Source organism: Protopterus annectens, chromosome 8.part1 (genome assembly GCF_019279795.1).
Source record: "Protopterus annectens isolate FY-2018-M chromosome 8.part1, PAN1.0, whole genome shotgun sequence".
In the NCBI taxonomy this organism is placed as follows: domain Eukaryota; kingdom Metazoa; phylum Chordata; order Ceratodontiformes; family Protopteridae; genus Protopterus; species Protopterus annectens.
The window spans coordinates 15024845-15048448 of NC_056742.1; positions in this window are offsets into that span (position 1 = coordinate 15024845).

Sequence of the window (23604 nt, forward strand, 5' to 3'; positions counted from 1 at the left end):
CAGTATTCTGATGAGGTTTCTTGGATGAAATGAAAGCACTTAATCTGGTGTGGATATTTTTGTTAGTACTGTGTAATTAAATTTTTTATATGCTTGTGGATTGCCTTGGTTATCATTTCAAGGGGGCATGAACCTTTATTTACTTACTTCCCTGCAGTGCTGTGTTTTATGGGTAAAAGTAACAAAAGAACAAAATGATAGGCCACATATATCTATAATGTTGAGAGAATTAAAAGAACCAATAAAGAATCTGAAAAACAATGAAGTTCTTGGTTTGAATGGCTTGATATCAGAATTATACAAAATAATACCAGATAATATATGAAACATTTTAATAACTGTTTTAATAAAATTAGTACTTCAGCAAGCATCCCGGCTTCATGGCAATATTCAATGATGTCTCCAATTTTGAAAGCAGACAAAGATCCTAAATCTTGTTCCTCCTATTGTCCTATTTTTTTATTAAATGTAGATTATAAAATCTTAATGACTTCTTTTTATTTTGGCTTTTCCCAGTTAGAGGTCACCACAGCAGATCACCTGTCCGCTCATGATTGGCAGTGGAGTTTTACGGAGTTGAGTTGCCAGCCCAACCTTCCACAGAAGGCACACACATGCACACACTCATGCCTAGGGCCAGTTTAGAGTGTCCAATCCACCCACAGCATGTCTTTAGGATGTGGGAGGAAACTGGAGCACCCAAAGGAAACCCATGTGACCACAGTGAGGACATGCAGACTCCACACAGAAGATACCCCAGTCAAGGATTGAACCGGAGAACCTCTTGTTGTGAAGCAGCAACACTAACCGCTGCACCACCATGGCCACCCATAAAATCTTAATGACTATAATTGCAAAACGATTAAATACTATAATACCAAATCTAATAAATGAAGATCAAACTGGTTTCATATTAAAAAGAAAGGTGCAGGACAATATTATAAGGCTTCTATCTTTAATTGAAGTTGCTAATACAAATAAGAATTGTCAGTATTAAGTTTGGATATAGATAAAGCTTTTGATTCTCTTAATTGGATATACTTACAAAAAGTGCTCAAGGAATATATTTTTCCTGAAGATTTACTGAAATAATAATACAATTATACAATAACTCTTTTTCCTTTCTTAAATTGTTCCTTTATGTCTTACTCTGTCAAGTTATTGAAAGGAACAAAGCAAAGATGCCATCTTTTCCCTTTGCTGTTTGCATTACCATTAGAACCATTTGTTGTATATATTAGGCAAAATGAGAAAATACAAGGTTTTTATATCAGTGATACCTATAACTCCAAAACAGAATTATTTCCAGATGATATTCTGCTGACGTCTAGTAACATTGAATCATCAACAGAAAATATTATTGATTCAATAAAATATTTTGAGAAAATGTCTGGCCTTAAATTTAATCAAAGTAAAACTGAAACATTATTAATAAATAAAATAATAACTCCTAATTTAAACAGTTATAAAGAATTTAAATGGAAAAATAAACAGTTTAATTACTTATAAATTAATATAAGAACTTCATGGAAAGAAACAGTAACTTTAAATTATAATAATATAATTAATACTATATTAAAACTTATTGAATATTGGAACAGAATGTATTTTTCAATGGAAGAAAGACATATTAATAAAAATTATATTATTACCAAAATTACTATACATTGCTCAGGCATTGATTTTGTCACTATCTAAAAAAACTATTAAAAAATAAACAGTATATTATTGAAATTTTTATGGCATCCTAAAAGGCCAAGAATATATTTTGATTGGCACATAAGAAATTGGGATCAGAATGGTACTGGATTCCCTAATATTGATTTCTACATTAAATCTGTTAATTTAAATACTGTGGGTATTTTGTTAAACTTATAATATAACTCAAAATGGAAATCTATATATGATATAATTCTAACATCTAGTGATATAATTGGTATAAATTATGATTTCCCAACTAATATGAGTAGAACATATTAGGTTATAAAAGAATATGTTATGAATAATAAAAATATAAATGTATATAGTTTTGCTATTAAGCATATATTAAATGCTTTCAAAACAATAATGGATAATAACTATATGACTAAGCAACTGCAGTTCTTTATGTTTCCTATAACTAATGCAAGTGGTACTTTAGAATCATTTAATACAAATATAATAATTAATCTTGAAGAAAATAATTTGAAATTCTAGTCTCAGTTTCTGGTGGAAATAAAACAAGTACTTTAGAAAGACTTTTTGATAGATATAAATAAAAGAAATTGGTTGGATTTACAGACTTTTAGGGACTTTGTGGACAATACACTACAAATGTCACTACATATGAATACTAAAGCCATTCCTAAAATATTAGAATCCTTCTTTCAAATCAATAGTGATATTTATAAAAATAAGTCATATTTATCAATAATTTACAAAATATTAAGATATAAATATGTGACCTTTGACATCTCTTGTTGGAATTATTCTACTGAAATAAACAAAGAAACTTTTTTCTGAAGTCAATAGAAAAATATATTTAGAATCTACAAGTAATTCTATCTCATTTAATTAATGGAAAATCTTTACTTGGAGAATTTTACACAGAGGTTTTTAACTTCACAAAAAGTAGCCAGTTTTAGTAAAAATGTAAATACAAGATGTTGGAATACAAGATGCTGGAGGTGTGATGGACAGTTAGTGGCAGACTGACAACACATGATTTGGGAATATCAAATGGTTGTTCCATTCAGGGAAGAATTAAAAAGTTTTACTAAAGCCTTATGGTCAGACAATTGCAATATAACAAGCTCTTTCATTTTATTTAATATACCAATTCTGGTTTGTATTCCTGGAACTCAAGTGCGTTTATTGCCAGAAAAGTGATTGCAATGAACTGGAAGACAAAAATGTCATCTGTTTTTCAGATTTTATGTCTCTGGCAAAAATTAATTGTAACAAAGAATTACAAACTATATATATATATATATATATATATATATATATATATATATATATATATATTGCAAAACTACAAATATCACTCATAAGAAATTATTCTGGCAAAAACTTTATGACTTATTAGAAAAATATCAATGCTAGTGTTTAAGATTAGTATTTGTTGTGGACTTTGTAAGTCATTTTAATAGTTTTATTTGTTGATTAAGCATTTCTCCCCGGGCCTCCGCTGAAAACAGGCTCTGTGGAACCTAGTCGGACATTCCCGGTCAACAAATGTTAAATAAATAAATAAAAAAATAAATAAAATTAAATTTGAAAATTTAAGTATGTTATTGTCTTTTTCAATTTGCTGTAAATTTAAAATGTAATAAAAAGTTTTTGAGAAAACAGTTTTCCAAAAGAAAGATTCTTAATGTCAGCCAATGCTGCAGGCTCAAATGGTTTCTGAGTCAATGACTGAAGTACAAATGTAACATTCCCATGCAGGAATTGGGTTCTAAATTGGAAGCCTCAATAAAAAGATTCCTTTTTAGGAAAGCTTTAGATATCCTAAGAGAAGCAATGGACGAATCATTATACCCCATGTGAAAGTTTGAAATGGCATCTAGTTAAACTTTGAAAGCAGAAAAACTTGAACCTTGTAGAAAAGGTTCTGAAAGAAACTTCAATATCAATGGGGGAGGGGCAGAAAAGGGTCCAGTCTTTTTGGTAGTACCCAAATGGAAAATACAAAGTTATCCATTTTCATTCTTTCTCAACTGATGGGTCTTGGGTCAGATCTCAGATCCAGCTCAGCTGCTTCACTAAATTCATGGATCCAACTCTCAAACTCCTCCTTTACCCATAATGCCCCAACAACCTAACACACCTCAGATCAGGTTTGCTGTCCCAAGAAACAACAGTTTGTTCTATACAGAAATAATTGGGAAGAACATCAGAGATAAAACTGGTGTTTAAATCATGAACAGTGAGTTCCCAATAAAAATACCTTAGGTGTTCTTCAGGAAGAAATGCAAGGAGTCAGGAGGGTGGGAAGTTGAGGAGGAATGAAAATGGGCAACACAGATCCATTGTTATGGTTAGTATATAAGTTTGTGTCTAATGCTGGAATTGTCATTTATTCCTCAACTAATGTGACAGAGTCTCCAACTAGATGAACCTTGACTGGTCCTCATGGAAGGATATTTTGGAGTACTTTACAGATGTTATAAACAGAAATCGTAATAACAACAACCTCTCATCTGCACTCTTTATTGACCTCTCCAAAGCTTTCGACATGGTTAACCATGCACTTCTGATCAACATTCTTGAATCCTTCTCTCTTGACTTTTTAGCTATTAAATGGTTCAGGTCCTACCTAACCAATAGACAACAAGCAGTTCTCTGGGCAAATCATATATCATCCCTTCTACCTGTTACACTGGGAGTCCCTCAGGGCTCCATTCTAGGCCCACTTCTTTTTTCTCTTTTTATTAACAACCTGCATGTAGCAATCCCACAGGCCACCTGCATTCAATATGCAGATGATTCAACATTAATTTGCTCAGCAACCTCACCATCTGCACTACATTCCCTGACTCAGAATGTATTTAACACAGTAGAAACATGGTTCACAAAACGTTGTCTCCTTCTTAATGCAAAAAAAACAACAAGCTCCTTCTCTTTACACCCTCTAATAAGTCTACCCCAATTGATTTCTCTGTCATTTCCAATAATAGCACAATCATACACCCTGACTCTACAACTAAACTGTTAGGAATTACTATTGATAACAACCTTACATTTGATAGTCACATAAATAATACCATTAAAAATGTCAACAGGAAAATTGGCTCCTTATATCGAATCAAAATCAAAACTATCTTAACTCCAACAGCTAAAACCAAAATTGCTCATTCCCATTTAATTTCTACTCTTCTTTATGCCTATCCCATATACACCAACCTAAAATAGAATAACCTTGTCAAACTACAGCATGCCTATAACAGCATCACTAGATTTGCCACTGGTAGCCCCTTTCGAACTCACCACTGTCTAAATCTAAAGCAGCTGGGCTGGCTTGAACTTCAAAACCTTCTGAAAATCTCCCAACTAACCATGACCCACAAGATATTTTATCAACCTAATAACACTCCTGTACTATCCAATCTCATAATCCCTTATAAAAACCTAAACTCACTGCGCTCCTCTAACAAGCTTCTAGCTAGTATAACCAAAACTAATAACTTGGCTGGAGATTCCCTGTTTTCTAACACAGTGGGAAAAAACTGGAACCTCCTTCCAAATGAACTAACAACACTTTCTTCTTTGCCTCTCTTTAAACAAAGACTTAAAACATACTTTAAAACTCACTGGTTATGTCCATGTTGTAAACCTGACTAACCTTTCCCTCTACTAAGATTACTTCTACACCCTACCAATTTTTCACACATATTTCTTTAATTTCTATGATGAAGAACTAAACTGCTGACCACAATGAAGCAATTTCGTAGATTCATCCTGCTTATTGTTGGTACAACCTAGTAAATAATAACACTGTCACTTTTATTGTGTAATAGAATTCATCTCACCATTCTTAATGATTTCTATACTAGTGTAAATATCTTTTTTGATCACTTTTTTTTATCATTTTTACTGATTTTTGTATACTTATTTGAACTACTTTCATTTACGATGTTTCAGCTATGTTTACCAACCTTGTTGCTGTATTTTAAGTAATGATCTAACTATTAATGTTGGAGCTTTTCTCCCCGGGCCTCTACTGAAAAAGGAAATATATCCAGCTAGACTAGCCCTGTCAACAAATGTAAAATAAATAATAAATAAATAAATAAATACTGCAGAGCCAAAGGCAGTGTTGTTTCTAAAAATCAAATCCAATTTGTAAGGAGTAATAAAGGTATGAGCATTGGCCCAAGTGGCTGCTTCACAAATGTCATCTATTGAAGCTTTTAACCAAAAGGCTGAAGAGATCACCATAGACCTTGTTGAATATGCTTTTGCCAGCTTAGGCAAAGACTAACTTCTCTAGATAAATGATATGCAATTAGTCAACCATTTGGCTAAAGTCACTTTGGAAACTGCCATGCCCAATCTGTTATGAGAAAAGGAGATAAACAATTTGTCAGATTTTCTGAAATCTTTGGTTTGATGAAGATAAAACTGAAGTTGCTTGTATACGTCCAAAATATGCAGCATATATTCATCTTTATTGGAAAAGTTTGGGAAGAAAACCAGAAGGTTAATGACCTTACTAACATTAGACTCAGAAGACACCTTAAGTAAAAGGGATGGGTTAGACTGTAAATAAACCCTATCTTTATATAGGTGCTTGGAAGAAAAGGTGTGGACTTTGGATACTCATCTAGCTAAAGTAATGGCAACTAGGAAAAGGGTCTTCCAGGACAAAAAAATTGGGTTTGATTTGATATTAGGTTCAAATGGACTTTGAGTGAAACTTTGAAGCAAAATTGACAAATCCATAGGAAGTGTAGAATCCATGACTGGGGAACTAAGTAAAAAGGTGCCTTTCAGAAAGGTCTCACACAACTTAGAAGAAGACAAAGAAGTGTGGTTTTCACCAGAATGAAAAATAGATATAGCAGCCAGCTGGACTGTGTTAGTAGAAAAACTAGCCCATTCTTGGAAGAGGGATGCTAAAAAATCTAGGATTGCAGAAGCTGGGGCTGAGAAGGGATCTGCGGAGGGCTCAAATAGAAAATATTTTCCATTTACTTATGCAAGCCCTCCTAGTGGAACTCTTTTGAGAGGACAAAACAATATATCACATTGAAGAAGAAAGCATGGGGTGTCTAGCCATCATTAGAAAAAGAGAAACCTCAACTTGAGGCCTTATATATCCAGATGAGCTATCCCTGTAGGATGAGACAGGAGGCCTGGACTGGGGTTCAGTATCCAGGCCAGATACAAAAGATGAGATCACAGAAAGGGAACCAGATTTGATGAGGTCAGAAATGTGCAATGAGGATTACTGAGCTCTTTAACTGGTAGGCTTCCTGCAGAAACTTGGGAAGTAGAGATAGTGGAATAAACATAGAGAAGATTGGGGAACCACTTGTGAACTAGAGGATCTCTTGGTGACTCACCCAGAAGAGGGATCAGGGCAAAGAACCAATTGCACTTCTTGTTGAAGGGGAAGCAAAAAGATTGCAACATAGCTAGTCACAGCGACAGAAAGTTCTTCCCATCACTTTGCCTTTGAGAGACATCTTGTGAGGCACCAAAATTGGCCTGCTTAGTTTGTCTGCAAGCAGACTCAATTTCCCCGGTATATGCATTGCAATGTGAAAGTGACCAGAAGAGATCTATTGCCACACTCTCATTGCCTCATGACAAAGAGGACAATACCTCATTCCCCCTCTGTTTGTTGATGTACCAGACCACAGACATATTGTCTATTTGGATCGCAATTGTCCTGGAGGGGAGAGCATCTTGGAAGGCTTGCAACACTCATCTCCAGGACATTGATATGCAAATTGGCCTCTTGAGGGGTCCAACTGGCTTGGACAGTCTTTCCCAGGAAATGCCCCACCATCCCAGCTGGAAGGCATCTGTGGTCACTGGGAGAGGTCAAACAAAAGGCAGCTATGAGAAGTTTCATTCAAACAGATCCACCACTGGAGGTATTCCTCACAAATCTGTGTAATCCTGACTGAGGTGCATAAGGGCTGTTGAAGAATAGACCACTGAACTGACAGGGTCCAATGTAGAATCCACATATGATATCTGGCCAAAGGGACTACAGTTATCACTGCTGCCATTGACCCTAAGGTCTTCAAAATTAGTACCTGTGGAGACAAATGCAAGATCACTTCCTTCACCTGGGATCTCTGGGTTTGTACTCTTATTAGAGGCAGAGATGCCATCTAGTTGATCATGTCTAAATGAGCACCTAAGAACTCCATGATATGTGTAGGAATGAGATGTGATTTGTTGTAGGTGACTTTAATTCCCAGATGGTGGAACAGCTGTAGCAAGCAGTTCCTTGCTTAGAGAATTAGATGCCTGGTCAGAGCAGACAGGAGCCAATTGTCTACATACTAAAACTCCCCAAATTCTAGCAGTCTTATGTGTGCTACTATTACTGCCATGCATTTGGTAAACACCTTGGGGGGCTGTGGTGAGACCAAAGGGTAGTTGTTCTGAATTGGTGATGACTGTCTCCAAGTCAGAAGCACAGATATCTTCTGGAGTGCTTGTTCATTTTGATGTTATAGTATACATCTTGAAAATCTATCAAGCACATCCAATCATCCTTTTGCAACAGTGACAGACTGGACTGAACTGTGACCATCTGGAACTCTGAGTAGCTTATGTATTGATTTAGTTTGTTAAGGTCTAGAATGGGTCTCAAGTCACCTGTCTTCTTTGGCACTAAAATGAATCTTGAATAAATTCTGGATACTATCTTTTCTAACAGCTTCCTTACTTCCAGAGCTTCTGCGTCACTCTGATTGGGTGGGACATCAGGGATCTTCCTCATTTTTATGAGAGACATTGGAAAAAATGTTATAAAATAGCCACTGGATGTAATCCTCTTCACCTAGGAATCTGCTGTGATGGATAACCAGGCTTTTAGGTGCAGATACAAGTGCCCTCTGACTGCTTCCATAGAAAAACAGCAAGGTAACCTTTCATTGACATTGATTTCGTGTAAAGGGTCTCTGAGGGGTATAGAAATGGATCCCAGTGGCAGACAAGGTATTTCCTTCCTACTTACTTCTGAAGAGCATTTCCTTCACTTTTGGACTGAATAGAAAAGATCCATCAAACAAAGCACTAATGAATAAAGGACTTGAAGGGCACCACAAAATCACATAAGTGCATCCAGGTGTGTCTTTTAACAGCTGTGCCTGAACCCACCACCCTAGAGGTGCCATCTGCAGCATGGAAAATCAATCTCATGGATGCATTAGATATGGACTGAAGGGTGGCCAGTTGTGAAAAAAAACATATGCTGTTCCTCCTCGGACATTGACCTAGAAATTCTGAAATCTCTTCGCGATCTGGTAAAATGTACCAAATAATTTATTGACCTCAAGACAAAGGTCACTGAAGTGTAGACACGTTTCCCTAATCCATCCAAGCCTCTAGACTCTCTGTTAGGGGGATGGATAGATGTGCTCTGCACTGCAAGCTATTTATTTGGTGGTTGCTGCTACAACCATAGCAGCTACAGGGACCGCTTTGATCCAGTGTGCATTGTCTTTTAGGGGGTAAAAATTTGTCAGGTTACTTGGGAATTGGCTGTACAGTATTCAGTTCCTTCCATGCATGGCAAGAGACCAGACCTATTAGCTCATCAGCTGAAGGGGTCACTCAAGATGTAGCTATGCCACACCTAATGGCCTAAAGAAACAATAACTCCTCCTGGGAAAGGGATTCATAAGAACATTCACCTTTTTGCTGTAATAGTTTCAGTATTTCTCCAAAGAAAATATTCTTAGGTGGAGATTTTCCTAGGGACGTCATCAGTGGAATGGTCTGGTGAGGTATCGGAAGTGGCAGGGGACTCCCTAAGGACTAACTCGAGGCTCAATTGGGTAGGCTGTCCCAGTGATATAGAGGTGAGAGGCTCAGAATTCAAACCCAATGGTGGGAGAGAAGTAGGCTCCAAGGGGGACAAGGGTGTCCTCTCTCTAGGCAGAGAAAAAGCTCTCTCCACTACCTCAAAAGCAGAAGACCTGGGAGAAACAGAAGCCTGCAGTGCCAGAGCCAAAGACCCCTACATTTATGAGCCCTGAGTCACCCAGAACCCCACCTTTAAGAAGGGGCCAGATGTCCAGCACTGAAGCCCTTGGGAGCAAAGACAGCTCTGATAACTTCAGAGTCTACTCCAGCCCCATGGAGCCAATGCTAAAGCTTCAGGTCTGAGAGTCCTACAGCTCTGAAAGCATCAGAGCTGTGTGACTCAGGGATGCTGCCAGAGTCAAAGGACCTCCCGTCTTTAGGTTCAATGAGGACATCCTTAGGAATCTCAGATCCAAGGGCTTGAAAACCATGAGACAGATCAGTGGAGTTGATATTATCATCAGTTCACAGGAGGGCAGGCTCACATATCTGATGTAAGACTGAGATTGGATTACCCCCATCTGGATCTGAGCTTTGAGGAACTTTCTCATCATCCTATCCACCTCTGCTTCAGACAAGATCCTGGAGGACCTAAGGGAGGAGCTAGTTGATGGTGGCCTGGAAAGTCTCCTAGTTGTTTCTTGAAGAAAAGAAGAGTGGAGCGGAATGTAGATATGCTTTGGCAAAAACTCAGATGATCAAATCCGTGGCCACCTTGGCTTTGATGAAGTATGATCTGAAGGACTTGAATCAAATTTTTTGGATATCTTGGCAGGCAGCTCTGAGGATAGAATCAATGTAGAAGAATGGTTTGGTGACCTTTTCTTGGGATCTTTATCCTTGGAGTAAAATCAGTCTTCTCCTTTTCAGACCTCTTTGAGTGGGTTTCAGTCCCAATCGCTAGAGAGGAATAGGAAGATTGAAGAGGGAAGAAAATCTTTCAGGACCATCTGTCATTAAGAGCCCTGGAATTAAAGCCAGCACAAATAAAACAGTCTGTGTCTAAATGGGCTGCAACCAGACAGCACACATATTACCTGTAGGCATTGGAATTGGCGATGTTATGCACACAGGAAGTGCATTTTTTAAAACTGGTAGGTTTATCAGACATTGCAAACAGATAATAAAGGAAATAAAGTATAGCAATAGAGTTTTGTTTTTTTAATAGTAAAAATACCAAGTATGGTAACTACAAATCAAGTAAAGGGTAGAAAGTGAAGAATTAAGATGAAAGAAAGAGAAAGTACCAACAACGGTACATAAAGAGTACTTAACAGTAAATGGGTAGGAAAAAGTATAGCCTGATGGACAGAACTCAACTTATAGGAACAAGTGAGACAGAGTGAAAGAGAGATATAAATATACAGGTTAATTAAACAAGAACAGACTTACAACTGTAAAAGTCTGAAAAGGTTCACTCTAAGGCTAGAGAGAAGGAGATCTGTGTTTGAGCGATATGGTGGCAAATGAGATCTGAGGTATGTTAGGTTGGTGGGGCATTATCAGTGAGGGAGGAGGTTGAGAGTTGGATCCATGAATCTAGTGAAGAGGGTTAGCCGGATCCAAAGTTGTTTCAGAGACCCATCAGTTGAGGAATGAATGAAAATGACAACAACAGATTTCTCCATTTACTTTTATGTCTTTTTGGTTGATTACTTTTCAGAATATGTGAACTGCTTGAGCAAACATCCTGGTATCTCTGGTTATCATTACATTTGGAGAAACCATGCAGTTAGCTTTAGGGCTTGTAGATCTGGTGGAGACACTCTGGATGGATGACTCAGAAGATCTAGGATGTGATCCAGCACTCAAGATGTGTGTTGCAAATGAGGCCAAAGGAAGGGGAATCAAACCTGCTGGGGCCAAAACGGAGCAATGAGGATCACCTTGACATTGCACCTTGTGGCTTTCTGTACAAGTTTTGAGGTATTCATTGGAATTCATGGCGAGACCTGGGACTACGTATGGATGACAGCATCTCTTAGTGACTGTCCCTGTGGAGCAATAATGACAAATTTACTGCTGCACTTGTTCTGGTAGGAACCAAAAAGGTCACAGCAAGTTTGGCTCCAGTGGCTTAAAATCTATGTTGCCACTGTTAGTTTTAGAGACCACTCATGAGGTAACAGGACTGACCTGCTCAATTTGCCTACTAGAACATCAAAGTCACAGAAATGTGTGTTGCTACCTGAAAGCAATGGGAAGCATCACCCATTGCTAAACTCACATGGCCTCCTGGCAAACTGAATATGATTGCATTCTCCCTTGTTTGTTTTTGTACCATACCACCGACATATTTATTTATTTAACATTTGTTTAATGGGAAAGTCTGACTTAGAATGAAGCCAATTTTCAGCAGAGGCTCAGGGAGAAATGCTCCAGATGCATGTCTTTGTAATGTGGGAGGAAACAGGAGCACCTGGAGAAAACCCACACAAACATAGGGAGGACATGCAGACTCCACACAGAAGGCACCTCAGCCAAGAATCAAACAGAAGAACCTCTTTCTGTGAGGTGACAACTCAACTGCTGCACCACTGTGTCATCCATAATGTCTGTTTGGATGGAAATCACACCCTTGGGTAGGTAGTCCTGAAAAGTCTGGAATGCTAGGAGGACTACTCTCACCTCCAAGATATTGATGTCAGGTTTGGCCTCCATAGATGACCACATTCCTTGAACAATCTTCCCCTCAAAATGCCCCCACCCTAAGTGCCCCAAGTTACTGTGGACTGGGGGTTTGGAGGAGAAGGGTCTCCTTTTACATCTCATGGAGAGGTTATCCACCATGTTATATGGTTTCTGCATACTTCTGTAAGATGGATTCTGGGATGGAGGGGATGAAAATGTTTTGACCATTAAACAAAAAGAGCCCATTGTGTAACTCTCGTGTGATATCTTGCTAGCAGTACTAAAGTGATGGTAGAGGCTATCAGGCCTAACAGACAATCCATCTTGCTTGTGGGCAGGGATGCTGAACTAGAAAAGCCACCAGCCTTAATGACAACGCTCTTGCTGTGGAAAGTTTGGCAGTTTGTTCAGCTGTATTGATCTGACATCCTTCTATTTGTTGAGTAGGGGGCAGTTTGATTTTTGCATGACTGATAGTTATCCCTAACTGATCCTCAAGATGGAGTAAAAAAGCTTGGTGCTGTAGCAGTAGATCCCTCAAGGTAGCAGTTAGGAGCCAGTCATCTAGATAAGGGAAGACTTGGATCCCCTGCAGTTGTAGGTGAGCTGCTACCACTGCCATAATCTTGGTGACACCTAGGAGGCTGTGGTAAGACCAAATGACAGTACTCTGAATTAATAATCACTGGCTCACAACTGGGAATGGAGAAATCTGGATTGCCTTTGAATCTTTATATGGTAGTAGGAGTCTTTGAGATCTATACAGCACATTCAATCATTCTTCTTCAAGAGAGGTAATATGGACTGTACCATGATCATCCCGACTTTCATTACTTTGGCAAACTGATTGAGGTGGCTGAGATCCAGAACTGGTTTGAGGTCCCCTGTCTTCTTTGGAATTAAAAAGAACATGGAATAGACTTCAGTTTCTAACTGGTCTGGGGGACCTGTTTTGATAACTCTTTTCTCTAGCAACTTTGTAACTTCTGTTGCTGCAGATTCCCACTGATCAGGGGAAGTATCAGGAATCTTTAATCTTTTCTTTGGTGAATGCAAAAATGATATGATATAGCCTTTGGTGATTATCTCCTAATACCCATGAATCAAAGGTAATGATTTACCAGGCTTGTAGATGTAAGGTTAAGCACCTTTCAGCTGACTCCAGAGTGCAGTTGAGTAACCCCTCAGGGTGCTGATAGGGTTTTTTAGTGAAGAGATCATGGAAACCCTGGTTTTGTGCTCTGCCTCTGAGGTGACATCCACTTCCTCTGACTCCTGGGGATCTCCCTAGGAGTGTCATGGTGAAAACACTGTGATTTTCTGAACCACATTTTCTTAACCCCCCACCCCTTTGATTCCTGGAATAGGATCTTTGTGGAGTGGAGAAACTGATTTCTATGGCAGACACAGTCTTATCGTCTTATTCACTCTTGGTAAGATTCTCTACAAACTCGAGTCCAAAAAACATGCAACCTTCAAAAGGGGCATTAATGAAGGATGCCATGAAGCTTTCCACAAAGTTGCATAGCTGCATCCCGGTATGGCGACACATGGTAATGCCTGTTCCACCTGTGCTATCAGCTGTACTGGATAGCAGGCACAAGGCTAAATTAGATGCAGACGTAAATAATAGGGAAGTCATTTGGGTGTCCATTTTTTGGGGGCATCCAAGAGCAAGTTACTCAAAAGAGACTTTGACATCTCTTTGATCAAGTCCCTCTGAAAACATGTCAAGTGACCAAGGTAATTCAGTTCCCTGGGAGCAAAGATCACTGAAGTACAAGTCCATTTCCCTAATCTGTCCAAAGCCCTTGACTCTCGGTTAGGGAGATGGACCGAAGAACTCTTCTCAGAAAGTACTTTCTTAGTGGCTGCTGCTACCACCATAGCATCTTCTGGGGGTCCTTTTGACAAGTGCTTCCTATTTTTTAGGGCCGCCATTAATCTGTTGGATTTTTTAGGAACTGGCTCTGTAATATCAAGGTCCTTCCATACCCTCTGTGCCATAAGATCTATAAGTGCATCTGGAGGGGGAACCAGCCATGATGCAGATGAGCCAGACCCAAAAGCTTTGACAAACACAAACTCAGCCAGAGAAGGAGTTCTGGTTAACCACCCCCTTCTGCTTCATCAATATCAGGATGTCCCCAAATGTGATGTCTTCTAGAGGGGATCTGGAGGATCCTTCTCCCTCATCCAAATATGTGTCTTCAGTGACATACTTGGGAGATGAGTCTATGCACTCCCATGTGCACATCTGTTTCCTTGGAATATGTCTCAGGTTTTGGTGGAGACTGATTTAAATCACACTGAGAGCTGAAGTGTTGAGCTGTCTCAAGACCTGCGGATGCTGACTGTTCCTGTTGACCCTAATAAGAGGCATAAGGAATAGGTTCCACTGAGTGTCAAGATGGATCTGAACTCTGTGCATGCACCTGCCTTCTTAGACCAGTCAAGGCCTTTTTCACAACTTCAAAAAGCTGACACCAGAATTGGAGCCAAAGAAGCACTTCCTCTGTCAACTGACTCAGGAAGCCTCCCCACTCCGACAGAAATCAGTTCCAAGGAGGACATTGGACATGAGATGTCAAGTGCAGGGGCAGTGAGGGGGAGAAAAGTCTCAAAAACTTTGTAGCAGACTCCACTGCCAGTGCATTGACAATGATATTTGGGTTCTGGACTCAACCCGATCCAATAACAGAGTTAAGAGAGTTAGGGAAGTAGTCAAAGCTGAAGTTCCTTAGACTGTAGGATCTGATAGAAGTGTGCTGGAAGGGTTAGAATCTGTAGGATCTGGATCTGAATACTGTACTGATACTGGAGCAAAGTGTGACAGGGTCAATGGACCTGTGCTGGACCTCCCCTCAGGGAGGGTATAAGGAGGACTCTCAGTTGGATTTGTGTCTTCAAAAAGTTCCTCATAATTTGGTCAATGTCCATTTCCATGCGACTTCTGGTGGATCTTCCTGACATTGAAGAGAAAGCTATTGAAGAGGGTCTAGAAGGTCATTTATCTTGTAGGATCGGTGGATGAAGTGGAGGGCTCACTGGGTCTGAAGAAAAATCAGCTCTAGTTGAAGGAGTTTGGATCCCTCTAACGTGAATCCACTGCCTCAAAGTTTTAGGTATCATTCTTGATAAACTGGAGAGATCTGGAGACCTTTTTCTTGATTTGTCAAGCCTCTTCTCTTGATTTCTTCTCTTCAGTTCTTTTCCCAAAGGGCTTCTCACTATGTTTTTCTTTAGACTTGTCCTTTTCCTTCTCTCCTCATTTCAACATTGATGAAAGCAGATGGAGGCCTTGCTTTGCAAGACACAGTGGATGTAGAAGACCCTGTTTGAATGGAAGGCAAACCTTTAATGATTAGTTATTTCCTCCTACATGATATAGCTCTACAGCCAAATGCAGCGCAAATAATCAACTTGCTTGAAGATGAGCAGCACCCTAAACAATAAACAAGCAAGCAAGAAAGATTTTGAGGAGAGATCTTGTGACCACAGGCTGATGGCCTGTCTGACCTCAGTAGAATTTATCAACACTATTTGAAAAAATGTATGCACATGCAGCTATAACCTTAACCATTTCTAAATGAAAAAAAAATGTCCAACTATATTACCAAAACCTATTACAAAGAAAAAAAGTACACTCACAAACACACAAATGCATAATATTAGTCTAAGTTAAGAAATACTAGCAGTATCTAGAAAGATCACAGCATAGGCTATAAAACAGCTTAACACTGGCTATAAACTACTTAAAAACTAACATAATACCATCCTATACCATAATTGCACTAAATGTATTGTGATGCAAATAAGAGAGCTCTCAGATAACATGTACTGATGGAACAGGTGGCAGACAAGATCTGGGGTATTTTAGGCAGAAGGAAGAAATTATGGGTAAAGGAGAAGTCTGATTCTCAGATGCAAATCTCTGGAAGAAGATGCCAAGGTTGGATCCAATTAGATCCAATAGACCCTGTGCCAGACCCAGTAAATTACCTCTATCCAAAGAATATTTAGGAGGTGTAGATACATGCATACATGGTTTTCACTTTCTTTTTGGCAGGAAAACTAGGACCAGCCGAGTTACTAATGGCAGCAGCAGCTTTCCCAGGGATGGGCTCAACATTCTGACACAAAAGGGAAACCTTTCCCGTTTTCTCTCCCTGTACTTGTACTTGCAACAGTGAATTTTGCTTTCCCACGGGGAAGACCCTGACAGCTGCAGTGGATGTGGCTAACCCCCACTCCATAGTGGCTATAGGTACTACACCAGAGGGATCCAGTGTAAAACAGGAGGTATACGTAACTAATGGCCACAGTACAGTCACCCACCTGTGGCTAAGGTAAATTCCTGCCTGCTGTGGTGGCAAAGGCTGTTTGTTTAATATTTTCTTTTTGTGGCTGGAAGAAGGCCTGATCATGGGGCCAGTAGTCTATTCCATGGTGAAGCTGAAAATGCTACCTCTTTCCCAGAGAAGAGAAAGAACAATTGTCAGCAAACACTACCAGTCCATAAAAGATACTTTTTTGACAGAAAAACACAGTAAAAAGCACATTAAAACACTACTACTTTTCTTGCAGGTAAAGGAATGATGCAGCAGCAGAAATCCAGACAGAGAAAGGACAACTTCAGCCATAAGGAGAATCACATCCTCATGGCAGCCATTAGGACAAATGGCAAAAGTAAACTAATACAGTTGCACCTTCACCCTCAGCAATGCACAAATGATGAATTATGTTTCCAAGAACACAACTTGTGTCCAACAAGTCATTTCAAATATATAATAGTAAAACTGAGAAAACATTCATAATACTAAAAAAAAGCTTGTGAAACATTTTCCATTAAAATGCAAAGTATGAGCTCATGTTAAGTAATGACATTTTTTTACTCACTTTACAACCTCATGAGAATCATTACATGCATATTTCAGTACACCACCTAAGCAGAAATTCTTATGAAAATAAAAATGTAATTATTCCTCACATCATGCATTATGACATCACTGAATACTTGTCCATGAGCATTCATGGATGACTTTTACTAAGAATAATATGAATACCTGTACTGAAATAAAAACTATTTAATAACGAGAGGGAATGTGATGAACAGTGACAGTAAACCATGTACCATACAGAACAGACCACCCACAGCACTATATGCATCAGTTGTACTGTGTGTGTGTGTGTGTGTGTGTGTGTGTGTGTGTGTGTGTGTGTGTGTGTGTGTGTGTGTGTGTGTGTGTGTGTGTGTGTGTGTGTGTGTGATATGAAATGCTAATCTGAATGTGATAAGCCATAGTTCTGGACTAGATGCCATTTCTTTACCTGCACAGCCATATGCTATACACAAGCCTAACCTGTAGAGTCCCTTACTATTGCTGTCAGCTAGTCATCATTAGTTATAGTAGGACAGGAACTGGGAGCAGCAGTAACAGCATGAGCCACTTTACCACCAGACTGGTGCATAATTATGTTGTGCCGAATGCAACATGCAGTAAAACATACTGCATACAGTGGCTGGGTCATATTGAAGGACACTTCTAGACTAAGTCAAGCATCTAAATGTACCCTTTAACATTCCAAATACCCTCCTGATTTCTATAGATATCTGGGACAGAGCTATAATGAAATTATCTTCTCCAGCCTCACTTGGATTTCTCACTTGTCTCATTAGTCATGGTTCCAGCAAATATCCAACATCATCTAAAAAGAAAAAGAGAGAGAAGTGGTGGTGGTGGGGACAAAACAAAGAAAAAATTGTTTAGAATTAAGCAATACAATTGACAATGAATAACTACTTAAATAATTAAAGAAATATTTTCCACTTTCTTACAAGATGACCACTGGGCATCCTTCTATGCAGAAAGATACAGTAGAGTGAACCGGTGTACCTGATATGGAAATTTTGTACACTGCCAGGATACTGAGCAGACATGTTGACGATGCACCCCAAATGCATCACAAACTACCTGGCAGTTGATAGAAATATACCCCTTCCTATTGCTGTATCACCCCCTCTCCCCCGTGGATCAGTTGGGGCCCTAATTGCAACATGGGTGCAATTTATTGCACCAAGCACCTCAGTGAAACATGTCACCCCATAAAAGGCACAGACTTTGGGCTTAGTCTTGAGGAGACATCAGGAAAAAGATACATTGATCCACACATGCCACGAGTACATCCAAAAACTGCTGAAGTAACCCCAAGCCAGAAGCCTGGAATATAACAAATATGTCCCTAGTCCATCTCTGGTACATCTCTGTGGCAAATATAGTGAGGGTTATACATAGCTTATTATCCACAGGGACAAGAAGGCCATACATCCCTCCGGTACCTCTGTGGGGGTCATACATGCTCATTAAGAACCTTACAATATCCCTGTCCACTCTAAATCTGTCAAGTATCTCCTAATTCTCAAAATTATGCTGAGTAATACCCTACCTATATCTCCACCTTCTTGGTGAGCAAAAGCCAGTGGATGCAAGTGGTTTTGGCTTGGTCAAGACAAGCAGCTCACACAGGGAAACAGCAAGACTAATAGCAATGGAAAGCGTCATGGATTGCAAGATAGAAAAGGTGCAGTTCCCTCATTTATAATGAGTCTGCATATGGAATGGAAACTCATCCATTTATGACTATGAATCAGGAACAGGCAGAAGGACATATTAGTACACACAGTTTTACATCATTTTTCATTTACATCTCATTTTTTTTGCATCTGTGCAAGTACATTCATGGTCTTTATGTGCTGAATTAATGTGCTTTATGAATCACGTTTTTCTACCCTTGTTCATTAAGAGTGCTGACAACATTCACATGTTCACATACTAGCACAGCAATGTTTTATTATTTAAGAAAAACAGATCTTTTTTGTATATATATTTAGGAAACCATGTAGCCCCACAAAAAGGTAAACTTTTTTTAAGGGGGGTGAATCTGGGAGGACAAGGTTGTTTAAATACTACCATAGAGTAACAGAGCATTCATTGACAGCTGGTGAGATAATTCATAGCTCTCAACTGTCCATATTTGCACAGAATAGCCAGATTTTTGTCTCATATTTTTGGTCTTTTTGGTTTTCTGACAAATCACTGGAATTATCTGAGGATTGAAGTCACTAAATAATGACATATATTTGAGTTTCAAACTTCAAATCCTTCAGAAAATGTATGTTAAAACAAACCCTGTTACTCTAGCAGCTTTCTAAGAGCAATATTTACAATATCTCCCTATTTTTTGGCCTCTGTTCCTCCATTTTGTGGAGTTTTGTCCAGATTTCTTGCACCAAGAGGTAGGGAGTTATGGTGAGATTTAAAACCAAATATCTCACTTCCTAAACCAATATATTGACAACTATGTTGTACTTATTGATCTCTATGTTGTACTAATTTCTTGAAATTATATATTTCACATGACATTGGTCTAGAAGACTGAAATGAACTTCAGTGAAAGCACAGTGTCAGCAGCTGCAGGGAGAACAAGATTAAACAAAGAGCCTGAAGATCATAATTAAAGGCGCAAAAAGAAAATGAGCATGAGAGCCAGAAGGATGAGACAAACCTGGCACAGAAAAAGGAATAGAGAACTGAGATTATAGATTAGTAGTATTGTTTTATGTTTCACCAGTATGAATCACATGAAACTTTGAAGTACTTCACATAATTTGAATTGCTGTGGCATATGACCATAAGTATCCTCTGTCATAATAAAATAGATGCACATCTGTTATTTCATATGATCTTGGTTCTCATCCCTTATTAGTCATGAAATCACTCACAGAGACTTAAGCACTCCCCAGCAAGTACAGGATCAGCTTACTTGAAATAGAAATGAAAGCTCCCAAGCATTCAGTTTGTAATCAGAATCTTATGAATCTTGCACATAGGTCAGCTCCCCTTTTATACCTATTTACATTGTGATCCCTTAACTGCTGGTAACAATAGCATGATTTTAAGGAGTGCTATTGAAAGCAAAGGATAAGATCAAGGATTTCAGGCTTCTACATAACAATATGCATCAGTCAGGCATGTGTGTTTTCAAAGTTTTTTGGAAGAAAAGTGCTTAAAGTGACGTTTGCCCAGCAGATTTAACAGTTTCATATACTATGATGTAAGCAACTGCCTTTACTTAAAATGTAGGTTTCCATGTAAACAAAACTATTTACAAAAGGGAAACTCGATGCCTGTTTTCTGAAGAACACCTCAGTAGGATGAGTTAGGATACCTGCAACATAACAAACCAAGCTCAGCTACAGAAAGTATAGTATTTTCATTTTAAATTTGCAGAAGAGAAGGTCTAATTTTATTTGCTACGGTGCAGAAGTATGAACAAATTAATGCATTAATCTGCAAAAAAAGTTCCCTTACACCTGCACACTGTCAGAGGTCAGCACTTCTGATTTTTTTCCTTGACTGTTTACCACATCTCTTCTGCTCATACATTCATTTTGCAGTTGCACAAGTTACTGAACTGTGAAATGAAACTGACCTCTGTGTCACTGGCTGGGTATTAATTCCGTGTCTTTCCCAGACACTTGTCATGACTGATTGTCCAGTCAATGGCTTTATATTAATTTCATACTGCTTCCTGGCAACTGATGCATTCCCTGCTCTTTTATGCCTGCCCTTGTAGTAACGTACTAAATTGTTTTACTAACGAGCAATGATATTTACAACCCTCTTCTCATACAGCCTTCACTTACATTTATTCCCTCCATGGCATGAACATCACCTGATTTTTTTAGTTAATTTACTGCATTAGCCTGACAGACATCATTTGTTTTTTGAATATTGGCCTTATTAGGCCCGGGGCAATATTTATAAGTAATAGGAGAAATCTCATTATACGACTGCTCCCCATTAATATTCTAAAACGTACACGCTGATTGGTCAGCGTGCACGTTGTAAATCAGAGTTATAGTAATGGAAAAAGGTCCAGTCGCCCGGACTTTTTCCATTACTATAACTCTTTTTTCACACTGTTTCGCTATGTTAAACGAGTTTAACATAGAGAGACAGCTTTAAAAATAGCAACGGAGATTCTCCGTTGCTTTTTTAAAGCTGTCTCACTATGTTAAACTCCTTTAATATAGCGAGACAGTTTGTAAAAAGCAACAGAGATCTTGCTTTCTCCATTGCTTTTTTCAAAACTGTCTCGCTATGTTAAATGGGTTTAACATACCGAGACACCTTTAAAAAAAGCAGCGGAGATTCTCAGTTTGTAAAAAGTAACGAAGATCTTGCTTTCTCCGTTGCTTTTGCCCACAGTTCTGATGTACTGCGTAGGCATACGCATGCGCAGTACATCAGAACTGCCGCAGAAGACCAGACAGCTGTGGAAGGGCAGGAAGGAGGCATTATACAATGCCATTATTTAAGAAAAGTAATTATTTTTTTTCTTAAATAATGTCATTGTATAATAACAATAACCCACTTCTGGGTGTGAGTAATGCTGGATTTACCCACAGTTGGCTTTGTTTGGCCACTCGGGCTTCTCCCTCATGACCAAACCATGCCAATCGTGGGTAAATCCAACATTACCCACACCCAGGCGTGGGTTATTGCTATAATGAACAAGAGGAACTCCATTGTTCTTCATTAACAAGTCCAATGTTATCTTCAACATCCTTCTCATCTACAACAGCATACTCAAATAGGTCATCTGTTTAGCACCCATTTGAGGAAAGCAGTGCAGCACTGCCTGCATAGTGTGCTGTAGTCTCAGTACTGGATTATGCATCCAAACAGTTAGTGATGGCAAGAACTCAGAGCCTTAGCCACTTAAACCTTTAAATGCATATGTGCTGCTTATTTAGCAAGTAGCACTGACTCATCTTTTCTTTGCGATTTGTTAAATTAGGATACAATAGAGCTTCTATGACCGTTTTTAGGTATGGACAAATCAATAATGATATTTCAAACTTCAAGGACTGAGGTCCACAAAATGTTAAGCATGAATATGGGCCCAAACATACATAGACCAATGGGGCATACTGTATTGGCCACCAATACTTAGCCCTGTATAGGTTGCTGACAGCAATGGCTGTTGGGGTAGTTATGCCCAAGACAGCAAGTTACTCCAATGAATGCAGTGGTCCACTAAGTATGTATTTAACACAACTTACACATAATCAGCATAATAAAGCCTTAATAAAAATGTGCAGTATGTCAGTATTGTAAGACTAACTATACACAATGTGTAGGTGTGATTTTGTCTCCACAGTGCTGATCCACCATTAATCTATTCCCTTACCCTCTACTCATCTTTCACCTCCTGACACACACACAGGAATATATTTGCATACTAGATTTTATTTATGCAGGCTAGAGTAACAGGATAATTACAAAAGTGAAACTTAATCTGGTGTCATCAAAGGAGCTGCACTCACTGCTGGTAGGCCTCCTCACTGCCAAGAACTTTTCTTCATCTCATGGGCACCGCTGCAACAATGATACAATGATAGTATGCACCATACGTATATTTCTACACTTATGTAAAGTCTAATGGGCATATATCATAGGAACATAGGATCATAGGTTCATAGGTTCATAGGTTCATAGGTTGGTACTAGGCTATCAACCCTAGGGCCTATACAAGCCTAGCCATAACAATTCCCTGGCTATTTCTTCCCACATTATTTACTTTCCTGGACCCCTGTCTAGCAGGGCAACTGACATGATCCCTGGGGTGAATTTCCTTTCTCCCATCCAATCGTCAAGGTTCCTCTTGAAGAGGTCCAAAGAGGCACTCTGCTTGACATGTATGGGCAATCTATTCCAGAGTCTGGGGAGTCTCTGGGTCAGGAACCTATCCCTCCAGCATGTTTTGTTTATTGTGATGACAAGGTTTAGATCCCTGGAGCGTGTAGCTCTGAGGGATTGGGATTTCTTTAAGTGTAGCATGTCCAACAGCTCTGGGTTTGACATGGCCTTGTATGTTAAGCAGAGATCGCCTCTGAGTAGACGATATGCATATAGCTGAAGTTTTTTAAGGCGGTCAGCGTAGGGCATCTGCTTTAGGCCTGTGATTCTTTTAGTGAGGTATTTCTGAGGCCTTTCCAGTTGTTGCAGATGTCTTGAGAGGTACATACCAAATGGGGCGTTGTATTCTATAATGGGTCTAATGAGGGATGAGTACAGTGGGACAATGACCTCCTTTTTTCTGGATGAAAATCCCTTCGTGATGAGGTGTGCCACATAGAAGGATTTCCTGACTGTTGTGGCGATGTGGTTATCGAAGGTGAGACCACTGTCCACCTTTGTCCCTAAGTCTCTTATCACACTTTCTGGATACATGTTTTTTCCCAAAGGGGATAACAATACATTTCTTGGCATTGAGCTTGAGCCCATGGCTCTGGCACCAAGCATCTGTTTCTGTAAGGCCCTTTTGTACAGTATCCACATCATTTGGGGATTCAATAATGGCTCCCAGTTT